We start from the raw sequence: 25989 nt of genomic DNA on the forward strand, positions 1-25989 counted from the left end.
CTCAGCGGCCATGGCTCACGGGCCCAGCCGCTCCACGGCATGTGGGATCTTCCCAGACCAGGGCACGAACTGGTGTCCCCTGCATCGGCAGGCGGACTCTCAACCACTGCGCCACCAGGGAAGCCCCAACAATGTATTTTAATTATAGTGAGATTACAAAAGCATATGGACGTGTAGACACACTTCAAACCAAGACACCATACACATTCCAAACCAATTCAATCACTCTGGAGAGATTCTGAGAACGGTTTCTGCCACATTGGGAAGTATGGTAGGCAGAATTCTAAGATGGTACCCAAGATGGCTACCTCCTGATGTACGTGCTATGTACAAATCTCTCCCTTTGAGTGTCAAAAGGACTTGTAAATATGATGAGATATCACTCCTGTGATTAGGTTACATTTCATGGCACAGGTAAAGATATTTTGCAGATGTAATTAAGGTCCCTAATCAGTTGACTTGAGTTACTCAAAAGAGAGAGTATCTTGGGTGTGCCTGATCTAGTCAGATAAGCCCTTAAAAGAGGGTTTAAAGGTCAGAGATGGAGGAAGTCAGAAAGATGTTCTCTTACCGTTCTGGAAGAAAGCAAACAGCCATGTTGGGAACTGCCTATGGAGGGGGTCTACAGGGTGGTCTCTAGGAACTGAGAGCAACTCCCAGTTGACAGCCAGCAAAAACCCAGGGAACTTAGTCCTACAACCCCAAGGAACTGGATTCAGCCAACAACCTGAATGAGCTTGGAAGAGGACCTAAGCTCCAGATGCGAAAACAGTCCAGCTGACAACCAGGTACACTATGCCCAGACCTCCAACCTACAAACACTGTGAGATAATAAATGGGTGTTCTTTTAATGCTATGTTTATGGTAGCAGTAGAAAACTAATAGAGAAACCCCCAAATTTAAACAGATTTTTAAAAAATGTATTTAAAAAGGCCTTTGATCAGAAGCAAATATTGAACTAAATGTTCATTTCCAAGTTGTTTATTCAGAATATGGGGCACTATTTCTTAAAATGTTCCTAAGAAATTTCCAAGAAAACAATGTTTTATATAAGTTTAGGGTTACAGACCCACCAACTTCCTTAATCCATTATTTACTGAAATGTTGTACAACTAAATTTTAAAATGAAAAAAAAACAAGCTGCAATTCTGTTACAAATCTAATACATGCTCATAAAAATTAAAATGATAAAAGTATATATGTAAAAAAAACCCCTATATGTGTAAATAGTAATACAAAGCAAAACTGCTCCTTGGGCCATTCCAATCTTATTTTGTTTCATTCATTCAGTAGATATTGAGTGTATGTTGTGAGCTAGACACCATGATAGACAGTGGTCAGTGGCCATCTGTCACATGACAGACATGACCCCTACTATATAGTGCCCTCAGGGTAACAGACATTAAAGAGTCACACAAGTCAGTATACAGTTATATGTTATGATAAGGGCTATGAAGGAAAACAATAGTGTGCTTTGAGAAATAAGAGGGGTACATGATTCAGTGGGTCAAGGAAGGTCACTCTGAGGAAGTAACATTTAAGCTCAGGAATCAAAATGATAATAGTAGTTATCTGTTCCTGCTGGTGGGTCATTTGGAATTCTTTCTTAGAAACAAAAAGCATTTCTGGATGATCCTCAGATTATAAACAGCTCAACTTAGTCTATGAAAAATTAAGGAAGGCTTACTGTATTAGGAAAATGGTCAATAGAACTGGAAATTATTTTATTTTTTATTTTTTTTGCTGTACGCGGGCCTCTCACTGTTGTGGCTTCTCCCGTCGTGGAGCACAGGCTCCGGATGCGCAGGCTCAGAGGCCATGGCTCACGGGCCCAGCCGCTCTGCGGCATGTGGGATCTTCCCGGACCAGGGCACGAACCCGCGTCCCCCGCATCGGCAGGCGGACTCCCAACCACTGTGCCACCAGGGAAGCCCTGGAAATTACTTAATACATTAAAATCTTCAAAAGTTATCATTTAAGTAAATGTCATTAATTCTGTGATTATTCTGGGAACTCATGATATTTATAGGATGGTCAACATGTATGAAAGTTTTGTAACCACCTAGTTCATGTCCCTCTATTGAACTTTTGTAATAATAACTGTTACAAACAGTTATTGTACAAACTGATCTCTTTTCCCACAGATTATTAAATAGCCATTGCATTTTTTCCCATTGATTTCTTGGATTTCTAAACTTACTCATTTATTTCCAGTGACAAGTTCTAAAAATTAACCAGGATATCTAGCATCTTGGTTTCCATATTTGTAAAATGAGGGGGCAGAGCTTAAGAATGAGGTCATTTCCAGCTCTAGATTTCTAAGAGTTGTAGTCGCAAAACAATTTTTGGCATTCATAAATGTGACTCTAACTGTAATTCTATTTAGCCCCCAGAGAGTTTACTGAAAACACCCCAGATGGTTATTCATGAGTAAAGTATTCTGGTATTTACCCAATTCAATAAGAAGCAAGAGGCTGGGGAATTCCCTGATAGTCCAGCGGTTAGGACTCCACGCTTCCACTGCAGGGGATGTGGGTTCTATCCTTGGTGGGGGAACTAAGATCCTGCAAGCTGAGAGGCAAAAAAAAAAAAAAAAAAAAAAAAGCAGCAGCAAGAGGCTGGGTATATGGATGCCGGGGAAAGAGAAGACTAGTCCAAAAGTGGATTAAAAAATCCAAGAAGGGGACTTCCCTGGTGGCGCAGTGGTTAAGAATCTGCCTCCCAATGCAGGGGACATGGGTTCGAGCCCTGGTCCGGGAAGATCCCACATGCCTTGGAGCAACTAAGCCTGTGTGCTACAACTACTGAAGCCCCCGTGCCTAGAGCCCATGCTCTGTAACAAAGAGAAGCCCTGCAATGAGAAGCCTGTGTACCACAACGAAGAGGAGCTCCTGCTCTGCAACTAGAGAAAGCCCTGCATGCAGCAATGAAGACCGAACACAGCCAAAAATAAGTAAATAAATAAATTAATTTTAAAAAAATCCAAGAAGAATGGGAACCTCAGAGATGAGCAGAAGGATTCTGCTGCAGTGGGAAAAACTGTATCTAGAAAACAAGGTGTGTGTGTGTCAATGCTAACTTATGATACTTACATTTTATTTTATTTTATTTTTGAGTAACCCAAGGTACTGCTTTTTACCTGCCAGCAGTGAGAAAAACTATACTATGCAGAACTTCGATAATGCCATTCCTATGTAAAGACAGATGTCAGGCCTGCTTTGCTGCTAACCTCTGCATGCTTTCTCATGTCCATATAAAGTATAGGAGATTTTATCAACTTTGGGTTCATCCCTACCCAATAACCAGGATCAATCATGACCTGAAAAAAGGAGGATCTAACAAGCTACAGGCCAATGCTCTGGGACTTAGTATTAAGTCATTCTTTATGCTTTGTCCCATTTTAAACCATACACCTGGGTGCTGCTTGGATTCTTTTCCCTAGAGTCCTATTGTAGTAACTTATCCCCATCTCTTCCTATGAGTAGGGTCCTTCTCTGTGCTCTTCCTAAAAATTTGAGGCTCTGTCCTACAACCCAGCACTGCAGATGGGCTTTCCAGGTGCCATCTCCTCAACATAGGATCAGTATCACCAAGGTCTGAGGAATCTACCTCTTAACTACTCATAACTCTGGCTCTCTTTTACAATTTAAATGCCACAGACTTAATTTGTCATCATTTAGTAAAATTTACTAAGCTCTTTCTAAGTGCCAAGCATTGTGGTAGGTGTTTTTTCATGGATTATCTCATTTAATAATGCCATATCCCTTCAGGTATCTCCTAGTCTAAGTCAGTCGTGGCAGTTCCATCTCTCTTGGCAAGGACTGGTACAAATGACCTAATTTTGGCCACTGAGGAGAAGGCTGTTGAGAGGTTTCTGGAAAGAAACATAATCCCACTTCTTCCTTTGGACATTGTCCTGTCTGGATATGGTACCTGGAACTAGACTGGTCTGAGAACACACCACCACCAAGCAAGACAGGACAGAGAGACAGAAAGGGTCTGGGTCCTTGATGACATTGTGAGCTGACAAATTGACCAACCTTGAGCCCTGGAGTTCTGATAGATGAGATTTTTCATTTCCTTAATCAATTAGATTTGAGTTTTCTGTTAGCTACAGCTACAAGCAACTCATTTGCTTATATAACAAAATTGACAAACAGTAGCCAAAGAGTGCATAACAAGACCACGTTACTAAAACTCATTAAATTCTGATGTAGAAACAACTATTAATGGAGGACTTTTCTTCCTCTAGGACTACACCATGACTTGTCATTCAACAAATTACACAATATGTAAGATGTTATTTTAACTGATAATACCTGCTATCTTGGCTGATAAGAATGTTGATCAAATGTCACTTGTCACATGAAGACCATCCTGCTTGTAGAAAACAGCAGATTATAAATAATAATTTGTAAAGCGAAAAGCACCCCAGGAAGTATTACACTGCCTCAATTCTGTAGATAAAGCACAATTGTTATAGTTCCATATGGCAGAGCTGGAAGTTAATGTTCCAACACTCTCATCTCTGATCCAGGCCTTAGGTCTGGAGGAATGTGAATAGAAAGGTTAGACAGAAATGCAGAAGGAAAACCAGTAGGGTCAGAGTACACAGGAGAAATAAAAACAGCTTTGAAGAAAACTGGGCAAGACCCTTTCATTATCTGGAGAGAACATGAGGACATAACAGCAAAGTTCTAGATGTTCAAAGGCCCCTCCATTAAGATGTCACAGCAAGACAGTTTCCAGGAAGAAGGCTGGAAGCAACATGTAGCTTTTTTTTTTTTTTTTTTGCGGTACGCAGGCCTCTCACTGTTGTGGCCTCTCCGTTGCGGAGCACAGGCTCTGGATGCGCAGGCTCAGTGGCCATGGCTCACAGACCCAGCCGCTCCGCGGCATGTGGGAGCCTCCCGGGCTGGGGCACGAACCCGTGTCCCCCGCATCGGCAGGCGGACTCCCAACATGTAGCTTTTTAAATGAAAACAAGCAGGAGCTCTTGCTGGTCTTGTTGCTCTCTGGGTATAACACACTCATTCAAGAGGTCCATTTCCTTGTTGATGATAATGACACAGTACGCGTATTAAATGTCTAAGAGCCATTGACACTCTGTCGGCAGAGAACAAATAAAAATATGATTTATCACCAAATACCAAATGAAAATAAGTGTCAGCTGCCAAAAGGCCTGCAAGATTTCGTATGTTAAAAACTATGGAACTGACAAGTTTCTTGAATTTTAAACTAATTTTCCCGAAAGTTGAGAAGTATAAAAATTTGCTGTGCATGCTGTCCAAAATAAGCACCAGACATAGAGCTTGAAGTGCCCATAATTTTCTATGAATTCAGAGAAGTTGCCAGCTGCCATTTATAAAGGTAAACAGACTGAAAGTATGAGAAATATTTTGTATGTCCAGTACACAATTAATACATTGTACGCAGTAAGCTGCCTCAGAAGCCTTCCAGCAGACCCCTGCTCCCACCACCCCTACTGCAGGCTCTGGCTGCATTAGATATGCCTTCTGTCTGGTCCCGTGTCCTCTAAGGCATTCTACTAACAAAAGATCTGGCCCCAACAGACTCTTCTATATGTTCGCTGAATGAGCAGCTGAATAACCTTGCAAGTTACAGTAGACATAACTTCTAGAAATGTTACAACAAAGTTACACGTAAGTAAAAAATATCCACTTTGTTTAGCCAAGGCACAGTCACAGATGTGGCGACCTCTTCTGGACAACTCTTACTCTTTCAAGGGTAAGCAGATTCATTTTTATTTCTAAAGACCTCCGAGTGAGGGGACTACCCTTGGTCTATATGTCACAATAATCATTAACTGCCACTCTTTCTTTACCTTCTTCAATAATTTCATTCATTTACCTATTCATTAAACAAGTACCTATTCAACATTTTCAGCATATCTGGCACTATTGTAGGCCCTGGAAATATATTACTGAAGAGAGAAGATCCCTGTGTATATTCTGGTGGGGGTATGGAGGGATAGACAATAAATAATAAACAGAAAAAATATTAAGTAGAGGTAGGTACCATGCAGAGATTTAATTCAGGGGATGTGATATAAAATGAGTGGTGGTTATTGTAGATTGGGAGGCTAGGAACACCTTTCTGAAAATGTGACATGTATACTGAGACCTAAACAACCTAAAGGACCAACAGGGAGAAGAATGTTCCAACAAAAGCCAGTGCAAAGGCCCTTAGGTGGGAGCAAGCTTAACTTGTTCAAGGAGCAGAAAGATAGCCTGTGTGGGACTAAAATGAAAAGGGAAAGTATTATGAGCTGAACTGTCTCCTCCCTACCCCCAAATTTACGTGTTGAAGTCCTAAACGCAGAATATGACTGCATTTGAAGATAGGGCCTTTAAAGAGGTAATTAAGTTAAAATGAAGTCACTAGGGTGAGCCCTAATCCAATATGACTGGCATCCTTATGTGAAGAGGAAATCATGGCACAGACAGGTACAGAGGGAAGACGCTATGAAGACAGTGAGAAAGTGGCCATTTGCAAGCCAAGGAGAGGCCTCAGGAGAAGTCAACCCTGCTACCATTGCGATCTCAGAATTCTAGCCTCCAGCTTTGTGAAAAAATAAATTTCTGTTATTTAAACCACCTGGACTATGGTACCTTGTTATGGCATCTCTAGAAAACAAATGCAGCAAGGTATTAGATAAAGCTGGGGATATAGGATGGGGAAAGATCACACAGAACTTAGTAAACCAGCATAAAGGGTTGGAATTTTAAGTGTTATCAGAAGCCACTGGAAATTTGAGGGAGGGGAGTGACATAGTCTCATTTACAAAGATAATTCTGGCTAGCTGCTTTGTGGAAAATGGATGGAAAGGCAAGCAATGAAGCAGGGATAGCTAAGAGGCAGGTTCAGTAGTCCAAGTGAAAGATAATGGTCGCTTGAACAAGTGTGATGACAGTGGAAAAGAAGAATAGCGGCTGAATTTGGGATGTGTTTTGGAGAGCTGACAGGACTTGTTGGTGGATTAGATGTGGGGGTGAAGGAAAGAAAAGAATCAAGAATGACTCAGATTTTAGTCTTGATCAGTTGGGTGAATAGTGGTAGCAATTTTTATATGGAGGAAACTGCAGGAAGAAAGGGGCAAGTTTGGGAGAAAATCCAAGAGTTCTGTTTTGGCCATGTTGAGTTTGAAATGCCTTCTAGATATTCAAATGGAGAGGTCAACACATTTGAATATATTAATCTAGACTTCTGGGGAGTAGTCAGAACTGGAAATAAGATTTGGAGTCAATGACATAAAAACAGTAGCTACAACCAAGGGACATTAGAACTATCTCAAACTCTGTCCTTCTGGAAGTGATGTGACAATTCGTCCTAACAACAGTATTCCAAGAAAGAGATTCCAAGAGATATTTTTGATCCATTGCTGCTGCAAGGTATGGTAGCTATTTGCAGCAATAGTTAGAAAAATCTCCCTTTGGCAGCAAAGCCCTGCTTTATGCACATTCATTATGATTGCACAGATACCACCAGGATAAAAGGTCTGGAAACACATAAATGGATTGTAATGAGCTTTCCAGATGTGGTAGGTATGTGAAGTCTCCAAGTGCTACTTGTTGTCAGTTGCCTGTCCGTTCTCTCGTTAAATTCAGTTTTGTGGAAGCTATACAACATAGCGGTAATATAAGATTTCATTCTTTCAGAAACCTTCAGTTTTGAAATTATGATCACTTGAACACAAAGCTATAGGAATAACAAGTTTCTAACACGTTTTAGATGACTCAGTCCAAACTACATTTGCACTATAGCACCATGGACTGAATGAATGCTGCTGTGCCAATTAAAACACATTTTTAGGGTTTCCCTGGTGGCGCAGTGGTTGAGAGTCCACCTGCCGATGCAGGGGATGCGGGTTCGTGCCCCGGTCCGGAAGGAGCCCACATGCCGCGGAGCGGCTGGGCCCGTGAGCCATGGCCGCTGAGCCTGCGTGTCCGGAGCCTGTGCTCCGCAACAGGAGAGGCCGCAACAGTGAGAGGCCCGCATATAGCAAAATAAACCCAAAAAAACACACAAATTTTTATTCCCTTATTCAAGTAGGTTCACTAAAGGTCTTGATTGAGAAACCCTTCATTAGTAGAGCCTAAATGACTGCTGTATGTGCTAAAAATCAGTAAGGCTGCATTTCTTTAAAAAATAATGTAATTACTAACTTTTTACCACTTGTAACAAGCTTTCTTCACAACTGGTGCAAGTTGGTGCTCTTTTGACTGTACCATATTGCCCAGTGTTTGTGAACACAATATTCAGGATGGTTTTTGGAATGCTAGTTTTTTGTTTTTTCCTTCCGAGCCCTGGGCTTTTTTGTGTGTGTGATTGAAGCCTTCATTACAGATGGCTGTGACAGGCTCCAGTCGGGGCTAGTAAGGAGATAGTAATTCATTCTGAGAAGTTGCCTTCTGATTCCTACAGGCTGTAGCATGGCAAATAATTTTGTAAATATTCACCCCCTGTCATATGTTCAAACATTTGCTTCTTTTGGAGCCTATTTAAAACATGTTAGTAAAAAGCCATCAGCTGAATACTTGTATGCTTATGGCTATGAGTAAAGGCTATTTCCAACAATAGCTGTACGAAATGGCTAGCTTCAAGAAATTGTCCTCGTTTTGGACAGTTGTCCACATTCTAACATGATGGTAATAAAAGTATTGAGTAATTTCTCTTTTTGGTTATCAAATCTGGGCATCCTCAGCTAGACCAAGACTGGAACAGTTTGATAATATTTTCCTAATAGAAACATTCCAGTCAATGTTTTACCAAGGAAAAATAATTGTCTAGCTAAGGAGTTTTGCCTTTTCCAAATTGCTTTAGAAAAATATGGTAACCTTCTTGCTATTACGGTTTTTCTCCCTTTTTTCCCCACAAAGTTTATTTCTGCTTCCAATTCATCACTAAGTATTAAATAACTTTTAAATAAAACATTCATTTGAGGAATAGCTACTAGTCCCTTCTGTAATACAGAAGGGACTTCGTATCTGGTTTTGAGTAATTCTCAAAGTACAATAACCTTAATGCTATCTAGATTCTCTTCTTATGAGGCAGAGCATGATGAAATTAGATTCTCATAAATGTCATTGCCCCTATTTATTGTTTTTTCCTTGAACCAGGGCTGAGCTGGCTAGGTTCCATTGTCTCTCAACCAGATTTATTATGGATCAGATGCATTCTATTTCACAACAGGAATGTGCTTATTATATTTACGAAGCTTATAGTCTAACAAAGCATATGATTTGTTAGCAAAAAACCACTTTAACAGTGGGAATAGCTTGTAAAGTGTTCAGATGTATCTGAACTAAATTTAATATCACAGAAGTTGACACTCAAATCTTGAAATAAATCCCTGTAAACACAGTAATGTTTATGCTGTCAAAACTAAACTAAATGCATTTTAGTATGATGCAAATATACTCCCTCAGTATTTCTTATTGACATTATATAGTTAGCCAGACCTTCTTGTTGCTTCAGTTTCTCCCCGATAGTACCTCAGAACCTTGAAAAGTAGATTAACTCTTTCAGGTCTTCAGAGCACAATTTAACATACTGCCTCTTTAGTGATTAATGTTATGTAGTATTTGTGCAACGAACTGAAGAGTATCTTTATAAATACCCAGGGAAAAACTAAGAGATATCTCTAAGAATAAGGAGAATGTAGATAAATTTAGCAGTTAAAAGACTAGGCAAAAAACTAGATTACAACAATTTTTTTAAAGTGTGATTTTTTAATAAAAAAAATGAAAAAGCTATGGTTGGTTGGTGGATAATGGTTGTTGTGTCACTGGTGGAAGTTGAGAAATACCTGAACGTTTAAAACTCCATAAGCTACCAACAACTACAGTAACCACTGCCCATTCTGGCTCCCAAGGCAGATGGATGCATACAGGACACAGCTTGTCAATGCATGCCTTCTATTATCCTAAACATCCAAATATTAATGTGACTCTGGGTAAGAAAGAGTGGACCGCTTGTAGCTGTACTGCAGGAGTATTTTGGCTTGGGTTATCAGCCCCTGGTTTATCTATTGGTCACTCCATCCAGGCTTTCACTTTTGGGGTCTCCTTGTTTCCCTGGGATACCCCCTGGACTGGACTTGAAACATCCTCGGCTCAGCTTTTGCTCTGCATGACCCATTTCTAGTCCATGCAAACACTTCCACGAACTCTGGCAAGTGCAGTTATGCCCAACACAGTAGCACTCTTCAGGCTCCCTATCTAAACAGTCACCCAGTTTCTTGCCCTCAAGATCTCCTAGACTCTGGTTCATGGTGTTTCCCACCTGCAAGGAATATATATCAACTCTCTGAGGGGTCTCTTTAAAGCCTACTCTCTCCAGACTTGAGATGAAAAAGGTAGGTATCCCCATCCCACATATTCAAAGTAGAACAATTAGCAAGTATAGTTAGTAAAAATAAAACCATTAAAAATCTTTGTAATCCTAATACCATGCATAGATACCACTGTTAATAATCTGGCACATAAACTCCCAGAATTTCCTGTTAAGTATGTTGACGAGAACATTTTTTTTTTTTTTTTTGCTCATACTATTATAAAAGTATACTATAAGCACGCACGTCCCATATTTAAATAAAACATGGGACATTATTATAGGGCGATTTAAAAATACATCCACACTTTAACTTGAGATTGCTTAAAAGTAGACTTACTGAAAAACTGTCTTCTGAAAACAGTCTTTTGTTGTTAGGTAATCCCAAATACAATAAATGAAGCTCCTTGTACTGAATTTCAGAATACTTCAAGACTTAACCCTAAGCAAAGATTAAGATTTTTATCATGGTAAGAAAATTTGAGAGCAACTTTATCAAACATTTAAACATTCGAAGACATGCTTCAGGATCAATTAGGATATGTGCTAAGATCTGAGGATACAAAGCTATGTCACAATTCAGAGAGCAGTCCTTCTCTGTACATATATGAATCAGATAAGAGAAATTTAAAAAATAGAAATATTTACCTGCCAAAAAATAATTTGTTCTGAGACATCAGTAAAGATTTTCTTCTGTGATGATATGAAGTTTAAGTCTTAAACCATCTGCTAGTTCAAGAATTCCAGACTGCAAAATGATTAATTATTAAATGTTGGACAGAGAGAAGTCCTCTGTTCCTTGTGGGTATGTACAGCAGACCCAGAATGCACCTGGTAATCCAAGACCTCATTATCTTGAAGATACCTGATATCCCATAATATCTGACGAGGCTGCCAACTCCTTGTCTGCACTGACTACATGCCATGTACCCCATTTTATGACTAAACAGGATTTAAAATTCATGAAGCTTGTTGAAAGCTCAACTGTCACATTCAACTCATTCCAAAGTGTATGGGAAAAAGAGCAGAGCAGACATTTCAACTGAAGCCATTATTGTGCTTGAATAACCATATTCCATTAAATTGCTAATAAACCTACTAGAAGATGTTGATCACATCAGCCATACAGTTGCATTCCTTTCCTTTATACTAACTTACTCAGTTTCATTCTATGCAGTATTACTCTTTCTGTGCCCTTTATTCCAAGGTTGCCCAGAATTCAAAGCACTTATTCAGTAAGTTTGTAATCCAGTTTAGTACGCTGTTAATACAATTCGTTAGAGAAGATCATGGAAAAAGAAAATCAAACTTATTTTTGGATCAATGACCAATTTTAAAGGAAACACATACTAAACCAGTTTAAAGGAAAAGGTCAGGATCCATGAGGTATTAAGGAAAAGGAAAAGAAAGAACATTCATTTCCACAATTTTCCGACATTCCTTAAAAATAAAAACAAGCCTAAGTATGGAATGGAGAGGTCCTGGTTCCCCTGTGCTAATGGTGGTGAACAATACTGCCATTCATAGGAAGCTAGTAAGCAAGGGTTTTTCCTCAACACCAGGGAAGTTTTGGCTTCCTTTCCCTTCATTTATTCAGGGGTTCAAAATTAAACCCTATAAATCTTGAGTTAGTCTCTCAGAACAAATAATAATATACAATGGATTAAATGCTTTAAAGCTAGCTTTTTACTAGCATAAGTGATTAACTGTCTCTCCATTACAAATGGTATATTAAGCCACTGCTGTATTAGTGATAAATACTGAAAATATGTGAGCCTGAATATATATCCTATAGAATTAGGCATTTTAAAGAACTAATACACTATCTATACTATCACTATCTATACTATCTACCTGATGAATGACTTAGTTAAATAGTTTATCCCCTATTTAAAGATTAATTGAAAATGTATGATGGAAAAATCTAACGTTAGGGGAACAAATGCCTTAATTTTAAAATTCTTTCATCCAAGAGGAAGCAATGGTTTAGGTGTATTTTTTTTCTATTTGGTATATCCATCTAAAAGCCTTAGAAGAAAGGTCAGTTCTCCTCAAACTCAGGGTACCAAATAGTTGTCTCTAACCAGCCAGTTTTCCAATGGGTAGAGTTGGGGTAGCATTTCTTTCCATAGAGCAGCTGTTTTAAAATAACCTGCCAATGTACTCAGAATGTTTTTTTCTTTTTCTTTCCACCAGCAAAGTCAAGCTGAATAAAAGCAAAGTTCACTTTCTGGATTACTTTATGATTATGAAAATATTTGTGTCTATCTTTTTAGAGGAATTGAGATTAGGTGTAGTGAAAGAATTTTTCCTGCAGTGTCCCCTCTGAAACACCTTAGTGAGAACACATAAAAACCAACACTAAATCATGCACAAAGCCATAGCAGAGAGGAAATAAATGTTAAAGCAACAATAGTATCATTCAACAAAAATAAAAATGAGTAATAGTCCAAAATAAAAAGCTTTGAAATTACAGTAATTTCACAATCCATCAGAAATAGTAAAATACACCATTACTTTAACAAATATTTTTTGATCATCTTATAGATGTCAAAGCTAGATGCAGATATACGTGTGGTAAATTTCTGGACTGGAGAATTAAATCAAAAGAAACTAGAAGACGATATATAACTCACAGAATCATGGAATATGAAGATCAGAAGAGATCTTAGCTGTCATATAGATCAGAGGACCAAGTCCCACTAGGTTTAAGTAACTTTACCCAATCACAGGGGCCAAAGCAGGACTAGAATGCAAGGACCCTTATTTATAGTGTAATAAAATTCCTGACACAGTAGAAATGTTTTTGAGACAAAAAGTCAATGTTAAGACTACTAAAAAAAGTTGTTTCCACTTAAACAATTTGAGAATTAATAAACACATGATTGATTATGTGTTTATAGACATTTAAACTGTCTTCTTAAACTCAAGTACAGATTACCAGATTTCATCTAAAGTTTTCATACTGGCTGAGATTTCACTTTGCATGGCATCAAATGAGGAAGCATTTGCTATCTGACGAAACCAAAGACCACAGAATAAATGTGGCTTGGTGTTGGAAGACAAGGGTGAGGACCATGGTTCTCTGTGACACTATGCAGGCAGGCAGGCATATTTTTAGAGGTTTCCACACAATGCGGAGTTAATGGTCCAGGTGTTTTTCAATTTTTTCAACTGATAAGAAAAAATTGAAAATCAAAGCTTTTCACAATGTCTGCCATATTTCCCTAAAAAAGTTCTTTCATGAGGTAAAATCTCTCTGTCTCCCTCCCCGCCATCCCCGTCCCTCCCCCAACACACACATATTTAGTAAGACTTTCAAGTAATCCGTTTGAGGACTGGAGATTCGCTTTCCTGGGTTGACAACCTCTTTTCCTCTTCATTAATGTTTGAAGCCTGCCTACATAAAAAACTGGAAAATACAAAATATAAACTGGCACAGTTTTTGTATTTGATTTCTAATTTCTGATAGCTGAATATTTTGAAAATGTATCTAAAGGAATACAAAACATGTGGCATAAGAAGAAAGCTTTCAGCATGAATATGAGGTAACAAAGTAATTAGACTGACTTTTTTTTTGCGGTACGCGGGCCTCTCACTGTTGTGGCCTCTCCCGTTGCGGAGCACAGGCTCCGGACGTGCAGGCTCAGCGGCCATGGCTCACGGGCCCAGCCGCTCCGCGGCATGTGGGATCTTCCCGGACCAGGGCACGAACCCGCGTCCCCTGCATCGGCAGGCGGACTCTCAACCACTGCACCACCAGGGAAGCCCCTAGACTGATTTTTATAGGTGACTTACTGGACTGCATCCTGTTATTTCAAACATATCCTGCATATTGCAATTTACAAAAAGCATAAGTGAAAAGTGACTTTGTTTAATACATACGGATGGCTGTCAAATTCTGAAAACCAAAAAGGGATAAAAGTAGTTAATGAGGGTGAATGAAATTTCCCTTACTAAAGGCAAAGTGATAGAGCAAGTGTAAGCTTTTAAGAGGGAGTCCTTTGGTATCTTCTCTTCTCCTTAAAAGCTGCTTTCTCATAACCTTTTCTCCAAATATGCCAAGTGTAATCTTAGCTTTGTTTATGTACTTAGAATGTTCATTTTAATAAAAATTTTTAGTAACCTAATGGGAAGAGGATTGCACCCTGTTCTAGACAGATTATCAAAAAAACAGTAAATTAGTACCCTGTCTATGGAATTTTTTTTTTTTTTTTTTTTTTTGCGGTACGCGGGCCTCTCACTGTTGTGGCCTCTCCTATTGCAGAGCACAGGCTCCGGACGCGCAGGCCCAGCGGCCATGGCTCACGGGCCCAGCCGCTCCGCGGCATGTGGGATCTTCCCAGACCGGGGCACGAACCCGTGTCCCCTGCATCGGCAGGCAGACTCTCAACCACTGCGCCACCAGGAAAGCCCTGGAAATTTTTACAAGGGATTTTTTAACAAGTGAAAACTCTGTCAAATGAAACACCTTATTCTTGCAAATGAAGTATACACCCAGACAGCTATTTTGTGAATCGCTAAGCCAAGCATAAAAGGAAAAGACTCCATACATTTATCTGAGACCCTGAAGAAAATTTACAGTGACAAGTAAACAGAAAGAGCCACTAGAATAATGCACAGCTGAAATCCTAAATTAAAAAAAATCTCCAGAGGCGAATTTCAAAAAGCTTTTTTTTTTTTTTTTTTGCGGTACGCGGGTCTCTCACTCTTGTGGCCTCTCCCGTTGCGGAGCACAGGCTCCGGACGCGCAGGCTCAGCGGCCACGGCTCACGGGCCCAGCTGCTCTGCGGCATGTGGGATCTTCCCGGACCGGGGCACGAACCCGTGTCCCCTGCATCAGCAGGCGGGCTCTCAACCACTGCGCCACCAGGGAAGCCCCACAAAGCTTTTTTACCTTTACCGTGTTTACATTTCCTCATGTGCTTTAAATGCAAAAACATGCCTAAGCCTGGACACACAGGTATTAAAAAATGTGTTAAATGGCATTGATTGCTCCATTATCTGTGAATGAATTATTTCCATTATGGTTTATCTGTAGCAAATTTTGCTTTCAGCCTCAAAACAATCATACAATGGTAACGGCTATAAAGGACCTTATAGAGAATTATCCAATCCCTTGTTTTCCCAGATGAACAGACTGGGGTCCAGCTGAATCCCTTGTTCAGAGTCACCAGCTAGTTATAGTTCAGAGCTGTATCTTCTGTCACCCAGAGCAGTGGGCAGTGCCCTTTCCATCATGTCCTTAGCACTGTAGCTACATTCAAGGATGGTGCCCTTCTAAGCACTCCTCTTGGATGACTTTATATTCAAGCATCATAAAAATCCAAGAAGTATGTGCTATTTTCAGGACCATTCTACGGAAAAGGAAACTGAGGCACTGAGAGCTTAAGCACCTCCTGAAAGAGTCTGCCTCCAGAGCCACACCACACTGTTAACTACTGCTGACTTTCCTTTTTCCTTGTTCCCTATATTCAGCGTGCTCTAATGGAACTCATCTTTTCCCCAAACTTGCTGGCATCCTCACTCTCCAACTCAGTTAATGTCATCACTGTCCTTTCTGTCACCAAGCTTGGAACCTTAGAGTCATCTTTGACTCCTATGTAATTCCTCACCCTTCTCCACATTTCCATCACTGGAAAGGCTCTTGAACCCATGTGCACTGAAATGTCCTAAATATGTCCTCATTCCCCACTGCCTGAACAATTAGAAAGCCTCCTAACTGGTCTCCTCATAATGGCCTTCTCTTCTCCAATTCATCATACACACTGTAGTCAGAGTAATTCTCCTAAAACAACAGAAATTTCATTAGTTTAAAAATCTAAGCTTACCTAACATTAACATTGGAAAGTGTCTTTTAAATGTTTAAATCTTTTTTATTTCCACAAAGTACTCTTTGAAATCTTATACAATTGTGTGAAGTTGGTCTATCTCAAAGACGATGAACCAGGCCCCATGACATTAAGTGATATGTAGTAGATAATTTTAAAAACCACAAGTTCTGTTATATAAAAATGTAACTTTATTTTCTTAAAACTGCACTTATTTTCTAGAGACAGAAAACAATCCAGGTAAATACAGTCATATCCAGTAATTTCTCAATCATTTAAAATTTAAACTCAGTTAAATTCAGATCCTTCCCCCTTCCTCTCCACTGATTTTTTGGTAAGTATTATTCGCACTGAGCATTTACACAGAACTCTGGGCTGGCTCTTTCAGGATGTACAATCATCCCACCATACTCCCAGATTCTTGGTCCCTGGAATAATCGTAGCTGAAATGGTCACACTTGCTCTGGTCTCCAGTTACATTGTTCATGCTGCCTTCTACAGTCATATAACCTGATTCCAACTGTAAGATCCCTTTGCACTGTTGGCTCCCTCCTTTGTCTCTCTGTCTTTCTCTCTCTCTGTCTCTGTCTCTCCTTTTGTCTCTGTCTCTGTCACACACACACACACACACACACACACACACACATCTTTCTTCTCTGCTTACACATGGTGAAGGGACAGTAAACTAGGGATGGTTACATGAAAATCAAGGCCACAAGAGTATATGTGTCACACTCCTGCAACCCAGAATCCAGGATAAGATGTTAGTTATTTCTATTCTACTCAAGATTTCGCATGTTAACACTTGGATTCCATGAGGTTTGAAGTATCTCTGGGCTTTGCAAATGGAGCCCTTAGTTTACATCAGCGGTCCCCAACCTTTTTGGCACCAGGGACCGGTTTCATGGAAGACAATTTTTTCACAGACCAGGGAGGGGATGGTTTCGGGATGTTTCAAGCACATTACATTTATTATGTACTTTATTTCTATTCTTATTACATTGTAATATATAATGAAATAATTATACAACTCACCATAACGCAGAATCAGTGGGAGCCCTGAGCTTGTTTTCCTGCAACTAGATGGTCCCATGTAGGGGTAATGGGAGACAGTGACACCCGAAGTGTGTTGCTTATATCCAGTCTACTTTGTAAGATGCAGCTTAATTTTCACCTGCCACTCACTGATAGGGTTTTGATATGAGTCTGCAAGCAATTGATTTATTATGGTCTCTGTGCAGTCAAACCTCTCTGCTAATGATAATCGGTATTTGCAGCTGCTCCCCAGCACTAGTATCACTGCCTCAGCTCCACGTCAGATCATCAAGCATTAGATTCTCATAAGGGGCGCACAGCCTAGATCCCTTGCATATGCAGTTCACAGTAGGGTTCATGTTCCTATGGGAATCTAATGCCACCACTGATCTGACAAGAGGCGGAGCTCAGGAGGTAATGCGAGTGATAGGGAGCAGCTGTAAATACAAATGAAACTTCGTTCACTCACCCGCCACTCACTTCCTGCCATGTGGCCCGGTTCCTAACAGGCCACAGACCGGTACTGGTCCATGGCCCGGGGGTTGGGGACCCCTGGTTTACATGATGGCAGTGGATGTCTTTGATTGGAGGAGCCTAGAGGATCCCTCCTCTTGATTTCCTCAATCACATCAAAGAGTGGGCAGGGGTTCTTCTTGCTTGGGAGTAACTCCATCACTTACTTACTCTAAGCCTCCATTTGAGTAAAACTCAAATAATAATATATGTTTTGTAAAGATTAGAGCTACAACATATAAAAAAGTAACCGGCACAAAATCTCTTATCTAAAATTCTGAAATATCAAATTTGAAAACGAAAAATCTTTTTTCAAACCAAGAATCTATTTTCAAACCAAGAATCTTTTTTCAAAAATTTGGTGGGAAAATCTAATCTGAATTGATGTGAAGGTATATATAGACTTTATTTATCTCACCTAGAATGACTATAATAGTCATTTTATAAATATGTTTATTCTATGAATGAATAAGATATGCGTTGCTGTTTTTTATATATATATATATATATATATATATATATATATATATATATATATATATATATATATATATTTTTTTTTTTTTTTGCGGTACATAGGCCTCTCACTGTTGTGGCCTCTCGCATTGCAGAGCACAGGCTCCGGACGCGCAGGCTCAGCGGCCATGGCTCACGGGCCCAGCCGCTCCACGGAATGTGGTATCTTCCCGGACCGGGGCACGAACCTGTGTCCCCTGCATCGGCAGGCGGACTCTCAACCACTGCGCCACCAGGGAAGCCGGATTGCTGCTTATATATTAATGTGTTGGATTATAGGTGCTGTCTCAGATTTGTCTGGATATATTTTGAAACACAGAGTTTACATACCCTATTTCTTTTCAAAATCTGAAAAATTCTGAATTTTTAAACACATCTGGCCTCATGAGTTTCAGGGAAGGAAATGTGGACTAGAAAGATATTTTTTCTGGATATAGAATTCTAGGTTGAGCTTTTTTTTTTCTTTTTTAGCACTTTAACAATTGTTATTACATTGTCTTGTGGCCTGCAATGTTTCTAATGAAAATTCTGCTGTCATTCTTTTCTTTGTTCCTCTGTATGAGACACATTCTTTTCCTCTGACTTCTTTTCAGATTTCCTCTTCATCACTGGTTTTCAGCAATTTGATTATAATGTATCTTGGTTTGGCTTTCTCTATGTTTCTTCTGCTTGGTATTCATTCAGCATTTTAAGTCTGTGTGCTTATAGTTTTCATCAAATTTGAAAAATGTTCAGCCTTTATTCCTTCAAGTATTTTTTCTGTCCTCTCCTCACCTCCAACTGTTCTTTATTTTTTTTAACTCTTTTTTCTCTGTGTGTTTCATTTTGGAAAGTTTCTATTGCAATATATTCAAGTTCACTGATCTTCTGCAGTGTCTCATCTGTTGTTAATCTCCATCCAGTTTGTTTTCCATTTAAGATTTTTTTTCATTTCTTGAAATTTCATTCAAGTCTATTAAAAAATATATCTTTCATGTCTTGCTGAGTTTTCCTTTACATCCTTAACCATGCTTATGAGATTTTTTATGATAGTTGTTTTAAGGTCCTTTCCAATTACTTCCACCATCTCTATCATTTACATGTGTCTTTCTATTGAATTGATTTTTCTCCTGAATATGGGTCATATTTTCCTGCTTCTTTGCATGACTGTTAATTTTTTATTAGATTCTGGACATTGTAAACTTTTACATTCTTGGGTGCTAGATTTTACTGTATTTCTTTAAAGAATGTTGGCTTTTGTTTTGACATGTAGTTAAATAACTTTGAGATCATTTTGATCCTTTTGAGTATTACTTTTAGGCTTTGTTATGGTGATTTCAGGGCAGTGTTTATTCCGGTATAGATCTCTCCTCACTATAAGGCATGGCTCTTCTGAGGCTCTACCTAATGTCCTGTATTTTGATATCTCTCCATTCTGGCTGGTGGGAATATGAACTTTTTCCATCTTTGTGTGCATTCTGGGAATTGTTTGGCCTTTTTTCTGTTGGTTCTTTCTCCAGCCTTATGCACTTCCTCTTATGTATGCACAGACAAACTCTTAGCCAAAGACTAAAGGAACAATTCTGCAGATCTCTGGAATGCTCTCTCTACGAAGCTCCCTCATCTCCTGTACTCTGTCCTGCAAATTTTACCATCTTGGTCTCCCCAAACGCTGATCTTTGTTCTCTCAACTCAGTAAGATCACTGAGCTCTTTTCTGTTCCTCGTCTCTCCTCTGTGGCCTGGAAACTGCCTCCAGAGAGTAAGTTGGGGCAACTGTAGATCTCATTTCATTTGTTTCCCTTCCCTCAGGGATCACAGTCCTACACTTCCTGTTGTGCACTGTTTAAAAACCATTGTTTCATATAATCAGTTCAGTTTTCTAACTGTGTACAGAAAAGAGGAAATTCTTGTAGGTTTTCCTGGATAGAAGTGGAAAGCTCAATCCTGTAAACTTAAACATTGTTACTCTGCTTCCCTGACAACCTCCACGGCAACACTGCATAATTATATTATAACTCAAGTAACTCTTTTTTTTCTCATTAAAACAATGAGGACCAACATTTTCCCCTTTAATAAATAAATGGATGGTCTAGAAATTAGTTCTCTAAGAATAAGCAGAGTGATTATTGATGATATTAGTGATGTTGCAAGAGAGGCAGCAGACAGTGATAAAACTCCCTTAGTGTTTATGCAAATTTTACTTAACATGCTATGCTCTAATATAGCTGTTAACTCTAACAGAGCTTGGCAGTTAATTAAGGAGGCCATTTGTAACTACACAGCAGTCTGTCTAGACTGTGTTTGGGAAATGGACCTGTGACAACGGGATTAATAAGCAAACGTAACCATTATATTAAAATTAACAGAGACCAAGAAGAATAATTAATAATGGCTGCTGGCTCTTTTCTTCTTCTCCTCTGCAATGTCTATTTAAGCCCCTGAAAAGAGAGACTTAGCATGCCAGAATAACTTTGGTGGAGTCAGAGCCATCCACACAGAGCAAAGCAGCTAAAAACATAAAACCATAGCTACACCCAGGGAACTTTCCTAACTTGAAGCAAAAACAAATTCAGAATGGCTTGAGAAAAAACATTCCATTTAGGCCTGGTGAGGAAAACCAGGAACATCTTAAAAGAAAATAAAGGAGTCATAAAGTAGGTACTAAATTTTATCCTAATGACTGTGTTCTTTAATAATTTGCTTTTAGGAGAGCTGCCTCATTTAAAAACACATTTAAAAATAATATTACCAAATTGGAAAATGTACCAGCCTCCCCCTCAAATCATTTTGTTACTGGGAATGTTTGTTTCAACGGCAAGAAAGGCCTAACCTAATGTCAGTTTTGTCAGTCTTGCAAGGAGGCCGTCTAGAAGAGTGAGTTCATGGAATCAGCCAGACCTCATTTTGGATAGACAAGCAGCCACTTACTGGTTGTGTGACCTTGAGATATTACTCAACCTCTCCATCTTTTGGGTCCTTATTTTTAAAGTGGAGATTATAATAATAACTGTTTCATAGGGTTGCTGTGATGATTAAGTGAGAAAATGCATGCAAAAGCCTTAATATAATGCCTGGCCCAGAGCAAACTCTCAATTTTAGCTACTGTTACTGTTACTACTATTGTTGCAAAAAAAACCGCCTCTGGAACACTAGCTTTGTAAATACAAGTTATATATATATATATATATATATATATAGAGAGAGAGAGAGAGAGAGAGAGAGACAGTAAATGTTACAAACTATGAGATTATAGAAATAATCTGAATAATCGAATGAAAGGTAATTATATAAAAATAATTTTAACCATATTCATTGTTTTTCCTTAAAAATGAAACTGGAAACATAAAGGGAAAACAACATATATAATTTGCCTCACTTTCCCCCTTGTTCCACTTCTAAATGTGTTGTCCAGAATCACTAGGTCCATTAATAAAGTATAAAATTACACTTTGTATTAAAAAAATGATGACAACTTCATCAAAAGAACCATAGGCATCTCCTCTTTAACTTATCTGAAAGTAACACTCAGGAAAATCCTAGGATATTTTACCATTTTAGGACAATCAAGGGCTCTCTGAAAAATGACAAAAAAAGAAGAAAGTGTCACCTCCACGGTGCTCCTGATGAAGCTATTTTCACCTACTTTCAATATAGAATATTCAGTTTCCTGACAGATGGATGGCTTCTTTGTTAAGGTCCCACTGGCCCAGGATTCACTAAAAGGAATTCAAACAGACAACCCCCGAGAGGCTGTAGAGCAAAGTGCTTAAGTTCACAAGCTTTAGAATTGAACAACTTGGTTCCAATCCTTGTTCTGATAGTTGCTAGTTGATTGGGCAAATTACTTATACTCTGAGCCTCAGTCTCCTCAGCTATAAATGTTTTTATCTGATAAGGTTGTTGTAATGAATAAAGTGGTATATATATATATATATATATAAAGCACTTAGCATGGCACTCTATCCACAGTGAATATTTAATAAACATTATATACTTACAATCTATTAAATTCTAACCTGAGAGTCCAGATAATGCATACAAAAAACACAGAACAGCGACCATGTGCCACTTCCATCCATACTGATTCATCATCCACTAAACAGACCTGTGCAGAGTGGCTGATGCTGTGCCAAGTCTGTGATCAATGCTTTCCTTACTTAGTTGAAGTCCTCTAGTCATGAGGACCTTCACCAGAGACGGTGAGCTCTTGGGAGGGCAGTATCTCTGCTCTCATGTCGATGGCTACATCACTATGGGGCCTGGCATGGTGCCTACCAGATAGGAGATGCTGATGAGGTTTTGTGGGGGTTTTTTGACAAATGCGTAAGGAATGAATTAATGATTATAATACATGGATAATTAAGATGAAGTCCTTGACCTCAGGGAACTCATGTTCTAGCTGGAGTTGGAATTAAACCCCAAAAGGGGGAATGGAAGCAGGGTGGATTAGGGAGGGAATTTCAGGTAGTGGGATCACCATGAGTAAAATAACAAAGGTTTCTGTTACAGTTGTACTAACATAGTTTGGTGATAAAGGCAAAAAAAAAAAAAAAAAAAATCAAATATTTTTAGAAGACTTCTTAATTTCTAACAAAAAACAGAAGTATCTTTATCACTTATCATAGAAAAAAGAAACTTCAAATTTTATATCTGAAGTCAAAGGAGAGAAAGGAACATACTGTTCCATAGTCTTGTTTGTTAGGTCAAACCCAATCCTGCCCCAGTGTCCTTGCCCAATTTCCCAGTGGTTAGGAGTGCCAATCACTACCTCCTCCTCTCTTCCAACTGTAGCTAATCAGGAAGAGACCCAGGATAAATGGGGATCAGATATCAGCTTTATCCAATGGCCAAATTGAAGAACTGGCGGGGTCTCCTACCTTCCAGTCAGAACTGAACACAGCCTACAAGCAGGGTGAATCTGATTAAAAAAGCCACTCCACCCACCTGTCCCAAAACATTCCACAAGGAAACAGGAAACAGAGGGGAGGGTGTGCTCTGCTGAGCAAAGAGAAAAAGGTGGAACCTGTTCCCTACTTTTGAGGCAAAGTGACCTGCCAGTCCACTCAAAAATGTGGCTAGCCAATAGGATTAGCTATTTCCTGCCATGGATCAAAGGACCAGAATGGTTTACTGCAATGGTTTCCTTTAAGGAAACATGAGGAAAATAAATAAAGGGTCCCTGCCTCTCATAGGCCACGTGAAACTTTTAATTTAGGAGAGAGAGGATGTTATACTGTTTTTGGATAAAATAGATGCTTGTTCTTCTGCTACAGATAGCAGAAAGCCAAGTGTTCTGATTTATTTCTAACTAAGAATGGCCTGATAAGATAAACTTACTAGATGGTAATAACCAAAACAAGGGACTCAACTATCCTGCAACCAAAGTTATTTTACTGTTTGTCTTATACATAATAATATGGAGGAAATTAAATTATTTAGTTGCCTAGGTGTGCAGTTCTCAAATAGTTCACCTTGGAGACAAGGCAAGGAAACAATATTGCCCAAATTCAATACATGTTTTATTGAGATTTTATTTTGGTCATGGGGAGTCCAGATTTAGGACCTTACATACTTTTTAGATTGAATTTATGTCAGCCCTCTTAAAGGAACAGAACTGTGGGGTTGTAAAAGCCTTTTCTGTTTGTTTGTTTTGTTTTTTTGGTCTATGTGCCCGAGTAGACCCAAAGATTTTTTGCCTTTGGAAAAACCTGGCCTTGTTTTGCTGTATCCCAGCCACTTTTTCATAATAAAATCTTGGGCTCATTGGCACTGTTTGTCAAAAACAATCAGGGGGGACTGCCAGAAGAACACAGTCTACTCTTCCAGAAGTTCTAAAATGCACATCTGAATTAAGAGAGTTCCCCCACTGTAATGCTGAATTCAATGAGATGCGCCTACTCTAGAAATGTAGTAGATGATACTATTTACATTATCACACACTGTCCACATGGGGTCCCCAAGAGGAAATCCCTCTTTGAGCTTAGTAGTAAGAATACTTTCACTTCTTTTCAAATCAGTAACTGATTTGCCTGTATCTTCCAGTCCTCTCAGCTGAAACACCTGCAAGGTTCATTTCTTAACACTACTGCAATTCATTACCCAGAAGACAGGGTAGATAATGCATATCACTAACTGTGTTCCCTGCTCTACCTTATGGTAATTATTCTTATTTTCTTCCTCTATCCATATTTTGATTGATTCTATCCTGTATTTTACATATCCTTCTAAGCTATCTTATATCCCTTCTGCAGCATAAATGAGAAACATGACAATGTAAGCAGAGATACGATCCATGCTCACAATGTGATTACACAAATGGGACTTGGGACAGCGTAGGTAAACGTCTGAAGTTTCTTAAGTTTTATTTATACAGTGCCAGAACACTGGGCTGCAAGCGAACATTGCAAGTACGCTAGACTGACACTCTCGTTAGTAAATTCTGGTGCTGTGTAGAAACTGCCTTTGAGTACTTAAAAGCAGCTATGATAATACACTGAGTTGACACAGTCTAACAATAAAATGACAGAAACGTTTTATTTTTCCAAGAGTCTAGAGCTCCAAAGAGAGAAGGGAGACTACTATGAAAACCTGAACTTCATTAAAACTGAAATCTTCCATTATTGACCTTCTTTTTACCCAGATTCATTCACTTTCTGGGAGCACAACGGAATGACTAAATAAATCAGAACTACTAAAGATAGTTAAAACAGCATACATAGAATAGCACGGTTAATAATTACCTCAAGGAAAAAAGGTTGCAATAAGGGTGAATATAATTTTACTTTGAATTTTAAGAGAAGCATCGTTTGAGATATTTCAAAATTCCTCATTCAACTGTAGAATCAGATATTGCTCTGTATGCGTTTAAAAAAAGAAGCACTGTTACTATCTTATTTGAAAGAAGACATTTTCATAAACTGTTTTGTACCTAGTTCTTTTTTTAATGTGTTCTGAAAGTTTAGTCTTTTAAAAATTTACTTATTTCTCTCTTCCAGCCAGAGTCTAAGTGTGAAATTTTTTTTTCTCAATCAATCTTTCACCTAATAGCAAATGAGATTACTTTCCAAATTTGTATAGACAAAATATTTTTAAAATATGGTATATGTGAATTTCCCACACTGTTTTAGACTTGGATTTATTTCATAATTTCTTCTGAAATTTATAATTTCAGTTACACAGATTAAGATATAAAAGTGCTTTCTGAATTTTCTGGTAAATAAAGCTGACCTAAAGTTTCATGTCTAGAAAACATAATTAACTAATAAAGTTCTTCTCAGAATTCTTGTTTCTGCTCCAAAAATATTAGTTTAACCTCAACAGATACCTGCTCTCTTAAGGAAGCTGTGTATGCACCCATGGAGGAGTGTCTGTTCCCAGTGATAAGAAGGAAGCTGTGTGTTTTGGCAGAGGGCTGGGTCCCTCCCTCAGGGCCTCCTAGGGTTTGAGCTGGAGACTAATGATAGCAAGTTTGAGGGAATTTTTTCCTTGGACATGTAAACTCCCAGATTTACCAGACAGAATTACAGAAAAGAAGTAAAACAAAATAGAACAGTTACCTCCAAGAAAAATCTGAGAAGAACCATTCAAAACGTGCGAGACACACTGTCCTTAAAATGTACTTGAAGGCTCATTTCTATAAGCACCGCCTAAACATCCCCAAGCTCTAGAATTTAGGAATCTTATTTCCAGGAACAGTGTCCTGGAGCATTTGCAATTTTCAATTGGAACTCTCAGCCCTTTACTTTAAAAATAGTCTAAAG

General features: G+C 38.9%; 1 protein-coding gene across 8 annotated transcripts in view; it reads right to left on the reverse strand.

Moving 5' to 3' along the window:
- The window catches only part of DDAH1 (dimethylarginine dimethylaminohydrolase 1), a 259185-nt gene that overhangs the window by 55921 nt on the left and 177275 nt on the right, over positions 1-25989 (reverse strand). The window lies entirely within an intron of this gene.

Source organism: Pseudorca crassidens, chromosome 2 (assembly GCF_039906515.1).
Source record: "Pseudorca crassidens isolate mPseCra1 chromosome 2, mPseCra1.hap1, whole genome shotgun sequence".
Lineage (NCBI taxonomy): Eukaryota > Metazoa > Chordata > Mammalia > Artiodactyla > Delphinidae > Pseudorca > Pseudorca crassidens.